We start from the raw sequence: 6530 nt of genomic DNA, 5'->3' as shown, positions 1-6530 counted from the left end.
TTTTGAGCTGTGTGAAGCTGACATCCCACCCACGTCAAAAAATCCAGCAAATAGTCTGAATGGTTAGTGCTCTGTTTGTGCAGGTTTGTGCCGTTAAAATTTTCGTCTGTGCAGCTGTCCCTTATGAGATATTAAAAGTTATAATTTTGGCCAATGACATCATCAACTGCCTCCATTTTGCTCCAAATATCAAAATTTTTGCTTTACCGCCGTTATGTTGCTGCCACCAACTGGTATGTAATGTGGACCACAATGTCACCCAAGGATTATATTATACAAATGACTAAATCTGATTTTACTTTATTTGGTGCTTTTAGAGTTTAAGATTCAGCCCATCCATCCATCCATCCATCCATCCACCCACCCACCCACCCACCCACCCACGACTGTGCTGAGTGAGTGATAGCATTGCATCACTTACTTGATGCAATTCTATAAAACGGCATTGTGTGCTTGGGAAATGCATAATACTGACTATTTAAAAGATGTTGGTAGATTATTGAAACTGGATAAAGATTAAGAAACCTGATGTAAAAGAAAATCAATTATTGAAAAAAGAGAACTTGCTACATATGAGTAGGTATAAAAATACGCTCAGATTGATCACAGGAAGTTGCAAAAAAAAAATCAATCCAACAGCGTCACCCCTAGGAATTAGGTGGATTTGAATATGTGGGAATGATCATCATTGGCTAGGGTACATGGACATGGAATTGTACATCAACGCTGCACATATGGGAAAGTATCTGGTTTTCCTCCATCAGATGCTTTTGATAGTAACCTATGCCAGTTCTTGGCTTATTCCTATACCACAGTATTAGTTTATTTAGCTTTCTGAAGGACATAGGTATGCCACAGCTCCTAACTCTCATCTCAGATTCCTTTTGGCTTCACTTCAGAACAATTTCTCTCTCCCCATAGAGAAATAATTAGTCTAATCCCTGAGCATCAGTTTCTAACTGGAACCATTTCATGTTGTGTTCTGACTTTACTGTAAGTTGTGTTCCTTCTCTTTGCCTAAGGATGTGACAGTACTCTGAATCCAGTTTCAAACTAGACTGCATGGTACGGATGCTGAGCTCTACATGGTGCTCAGTGTGTTTCTTTCTTCCAGTTTGTTGAGCTCCACTCACAAACCTGGCTTTATGGGGACATTAATCCCTGGGTCCTACTACTTGTTACTGACAAGTTTTTAATGGACTTTCTCACATAGCAGATGGCCCAGTTTAATGTTAATATGTGTGTGTTTGTCTGTTTCAGGTTTTGCTGGGACACCAGGGTATTTGTCTCCAGAGGTCCTGAGGAAAGATCCATATGGCAAGCCTGTGGATATGTGGGCCTGTGGTAAGGTTTTCTGCACATTTCGCACACACACACACACACACACACATGCATATTTACAATTTTATAGTGAAATTGTGTGTAATAGAATCATATCATTACTAGAAAAAGTAATAACAAAAAATCAATTGCACTTGGCTCTCCAGTGGCCCCTCGGGCCCTAAGCTGCTGCTTATTTTACTTATGCTTTGGGCCGGCCCTGCTTCTTTATGTCTATTATGTATGTCTGTTCTTCTGGTCACGTGAGTCTTTTTGGGGTCGTAAACTGTTCTCACAGAAGTCTAATTGCAGTCCCATCATTCAAGTATAAACGACCACACAGAAAATATTTCAGCAAATAACATGGAATTGAACATCAAGAGCAGCTGATGTGTGAAAGTAGCCATCGACAGTAAATGGATCGAAATACAACTGAGATTTTCTGCACTGTAATGATAAAATACAGCCATATCCAGCTTAGAAGGTGGTTGTGCATTATCACTGCAATAATTTCCATGATTTACAGTTTCAAAGATACAACACAGCTCATGTATTGCAGTGGAACAGCAGATGACTGGGTTGGCCATTGAATGTGTTGGGCAGCTGAATGCAAATATCACATTAAATATGTTCATAGATTAGATTGAATGAGCATTACATTTAAAATAGTTGCTCATATCCACAGTTTCTTTCTGCTCTGTAGATTTGTGTGTATGCCCAGTGAGCTCTTGAATTAATGGGTGCTGACAGCCACACCACACATGTCTGATGGGCCAGGCTACCTGGGCCTGAGATGTACCACTCACTCACTCACACATGCGCACACACTCTGTAGGACACACTTGTGCTGACCAACTGAATCCACAGCATCAATAGTCTTTCATCTTTTCCTGGCAATCAGCCGACCAATCAGAAACACCACTCCTGGTAGCACCAGCAAACACAATCATTGAGCATTATACACTGTTCAGCTGTTTCCTGCTTGGTTCCTTTCACTATGGCTACTCAATAATTAGCACTGTGTGCAAACATTTGTCAGAATCAATGGATCAAACAATAAGCAGAAAATATGAACAATTCTGCAATAAAATATATGTTTGAACATGAATTATGTATGATTTGTTTTTTTCTTGTTTCCTTCTAATTGTGCATGCAGTGAAGTCTCCTTTAATCACACCTTATCCTGACTTACTCTTAATTTATGCCTTAATTTATGCCTAAGATTATCATTGTTATAAAGCTCTATTTCCACTATCTCGTTTGTTTTTGTGTTTTTAGGGGTGATCCTCTATATTCTGCTGGTAGGGTACCCTCCGTTCTGGGATGAGGACCAGCATAGACTGTACCAGCAGATAAAAGCTGGAGCTTATGATGTGAGTTTCACTTTGGGGGGTGTGTGTGCTTGTGTGTATTGTAATGGCCAAGCCGAGGTCCAGAGCCTGGACCGCATCATGTTCTTCCTCTCAGCCAGTCAGTGATGTTGAGTCATGGCCTGAAAGGAAGTTGATCTAATGGAGGACTTCTTTTTTTTCCAACACATGTTTATTGGTTATGTCTGTATTTTAATGCAGACAAACAAGCAATCATACAGTAACTTTAACATTATCCCGGCTCAGACAAAAAAAAGGAAAGAAATGAAGACGCATTATTGCATTATATATTATGTGAGGCTACATGAAAAAATAACAGAAATATCTAGACCAGTATAAAGGGGTCCCAAATATTATGAAACATAGTTTTTCTATTGTGTAATTTACTAGTTAGAAAGTCCAGCAAGACATATTCAAAGACAGTCCGTTTCCATTGTGTTTTGGATGGAGCCTTATCTGGTATCCAGTTCAAGAGGACACATTTCCTGGCACAGAATGTCAGCATCCTGTTCAGGTGTTTTAAGCAGTTCTTCTTTAGGCTGTTGTTCCTCACTCCCAGTAACAGATACATTGGATTACACTCAGTGCTAATGGAAAAGATATTGTCCAACTCTTCCTTTATACTGAACCAGAATTGTTGAATTTTCCTACAGGACCAAAGACAGTGAGTTACATTACCCACCTCTATTTTACATTTGAGGCAAAGCGGAGAAAGGTCTGGATTAAATCGATGACGCAGATATGGAGATATATGGGCCCGATGTAAAATTTTAAGTTGAATAGCTTTAACCTTATTACAAACACTCAAATATTTAGCATTTCCCCAATCTTCATCCCAAGCCTCATTGCTCATCTCCATAGCTCTTTTTCCCACATCTCCTTTAAGACAGTCAGTTTCGTAACCCCCAGTTTTTTTAAGAAGGTATAACAGGTCTTAATAGAGCTTATAGTTTTTGGCTTAAATAACACAATCAGAGACATTTTGGTTGCTGAGCATCACTGTGTTCTTCAAAATGTTTGTCCCTCACCTGTAAATACCGAAAGAAGTCATGTCTGTGAACATTATATTTGGTAATTATCTGATCAAAGGACATCAAGTTTGGTCCGTCCATTAAATCAGAAAGAACAGAAATACGTTTTGTTGCCCATACATCAGAAATCCCAGGTGGAAAAAGGGGATTGTCACATAATGGAGTGAAAAGGGATGTTAGGCAAGACCTGCCTTGAAGCTTTTGAATTATTTGCCAAGCATTAACAGTAGATAAGGTGAGAGGGTTATGTAAGAGAATAAAATCATTAACTTCTCTTGTATTATATTCTCTTGTCCTCCCGTCTTCAATGATCCCATGCGTGGAAACAAAAGCCACACAGAGATAATCAGAGCTCCACGTCATACATTTTCAGAGTTTATTCCAACATTTACACATCGACAACACAGACACTTCAAACACTAAAACAGACATTCATTTACCTGAGACAAGTAGAAAAGTAGGAAAATAGAAAAACGGGAAAAGGCAAAAAAACGTGTTTTTTGGAGATTGCCATGCGGCTGCAAATAGCAAATCTGATTTGTTGCTCTGGGGCCCTTACTTTTTATTCAAAAAGGGTGTTTTCTTTGTTTTAATTTATGCAATTATGCGATTAAGGCGTGTTGTTCTCCTAGCAACAAACTACTAAGTATCAAATTACTCAGATTGAGCAATTTTATTACCTTATGAATTTATAATTCAGGACTACGGTGCTTCTCTATCTAGACAAGGGAGACCAAGGGTCATTTAGAGCAAGCTCTTCTCATGCCAGTTTGACATGTGATGTTACTCCTAATTCCTGGTTGGAACAAAGCCTCTAGTCTTTTACCAGAGTTCAACCAAAAGTTAACCTGTCTTAGACCTATTTTATTTCCCTGTTGTGTAATTCCTACAAATCCATATCAGTGCAGTAATTTTAAATCGACATAAAGCCTGGTACGCAAAGTGGTTCAGAACTTCTACATCCTCTTAGATCAAACTGCAGATTTTAAGAATAAAACACTTATAGAATATACCTGAGCATTTCAATAAAAACACATTCATTCTAAACATTTTCTAATTAATGTTATACTAGTTTTGATTATATGTTTGGCTCACTTAGTGTTACAAATTTAGCCTGATTACCAGTGTTAATATAAAACTACAAATTAGACTAGTTCAAGTTATGTTAATTTTAACTAAATGGTATTCTACTAATTAAATTGCAATTATTGTTGGTATTGTCTTGTCATTTTTGTTAAGTTTTAGTGTCTCTCTGAGGGAGATGACTTGAGAAGTCTCCTCTGCTGCCTTTGTGCCAGAGTTCATTTATGACGTGGTTCCTTCCTGATAACGGACATTCTTTTCACCAGGGCTAACTTAAAGCCCTCTTACTCCAACTAACCCTGCTCAATCTACCTTTTTCACATGTGGTAAGATTAACTGTATTAAACACTAAGAATATTTATTTTCCTCAACAATTACTACAACACATTTTTAAATTTTTAAGTTTATTAAAGAATAGGAAGTTTTTCAAAGGGATGTTAGACATGGAACTCTCTATATCAAGCCAGAGAGAAACTGGTTTCTGTATCCAGTCAGCAGCTATCCACATGTGAGCGCTAAGCTGATGCTTTTTTATGTCTGGGAGGTCAAGACCGCCTTCTGTGGATGGACGACAAAGTGTAGAAATTTTTTGAGACTATGTTTTCTCCCTGCCCATATAAAGGAACCAAACTATTTAAAGTTTTAATGGTCTTATGTGTAAAAAGGATTGGAACTATCTGTATCAGATGTTGTAGCCTGGGTAGGACGCTCATTTTCAGAAAAGCAACACGGCCAAGCCAAGATAATGGTAAAGTCCTCCATCTCTCCAGGTCCTATCTAACACGCTCAAACAGGGGGGGAAATTACTTTTAATACAGCTGGTCAAAAGCAGGAGTGATCTGGATCCCTAAATACACAAATGCCTCTGCGAACCACTTAAAGAGGAAAGGAGAGGGAGTCTGGGTTTTTTGTTTCAAGATGCCTAATGGCTTTACTTCGTATTTGTTGAAATTGATTTTATAACCTGAAATGTCACTGAATTTGATGGTCTCAATGAGAGAGGGTATGGATGTTTCAAGTTGAAGCAATACCACCAGCACATCATCAGCATATAGGGTGATTTTATGCTGTCTTTGTCCAAAGGCTCACCTAGTTCATTTTCTTGGAAAAATCAGTTTTGTCACGTGATTGCGACTAGTCGACTGGCCCAGTAAGATCACACTAGAGTAAAGAATCGACTAGTTTGTGCAACCCCTAATTACACTCGAGGATTTTTAAATTTAATCTGTATGGTAACATAAACAAATACATATTGCAAATGCTTTTTTTCGAACAGTGCCTGTAGCACAGCTACCTTTAAATATACGTACGTATCAGTAATACAAATTACGTTGCAATGCTCACTCGACGCTGCTGGAACCGTAATGCTTTTCAGGGAATGAACTCCTCTCAGGGGAACCCACCACTGCACCTGACCCACAAGAGCACAACCACATCCCAACGGGTTGTGTGGGTCATGTGCATGTCGCTGTCGCACAAAAGCAGCACAAACCTAGACCACACAAATGCAGGCCATATGCACACGGTTCACAAACGCATCGGAGACTTCCAGAGGAAGGGGAGGTGAAACAACAATGTTTGCGAGATTTCTGCTGTTTTGCATAAGTTTCGACTAAATTTAAGTATTTAATCTGCAGTCTTAGCGCAACGTTCAGGAAAAGTGTGGAAGATGTCATGGTCGGCCAATCGGGTGACCCATCAGCTCTTCAGTTTGCGAAACCACATT

The 6530-nt window shown here is 38.9% G+C and overlaps 1 long non-coding RNA gene across 1 annotated transcript; it reads left to right on the top strand.

The window, feature by feature from the left end:
* Window positions 1-1248: 1248 nt before the first annotated feature.
* Window positions 1249-2689, top strand: LOC106937441 (uncharacterized). Its single transcript, XR_001422397.1, has 2 exons — window positions 1249-1344; window positions 2599-2689. It is a non-coding gene; the product is annotated as an uncharacterized LOC106937441 (long non-coding RNA).
* Window positions 2690-6530: the final 3841 nt, after the last annotated feature.

The sequence above is a fragment of the Poecilia latipinna genome, unplaced genomic scaffold (assembly GCF_001443285.1).
Source record: "Poecilia latipinna isolate Pla-1442-1.1 unplaced genomic scaffold, P_latipinna-1.0 Scaffold2349, whole genome shotgun sequence".
Lineage (NCBI taxonomy): Eukaryota > Metazoa > Chordata > Actinopteri > Cyprinodontiformes > Poeciliidae > Poecilia > Poecilia latipinna.
This window is presented reverse-complemented; position numbering and strand designations above follow the sequence as displayed.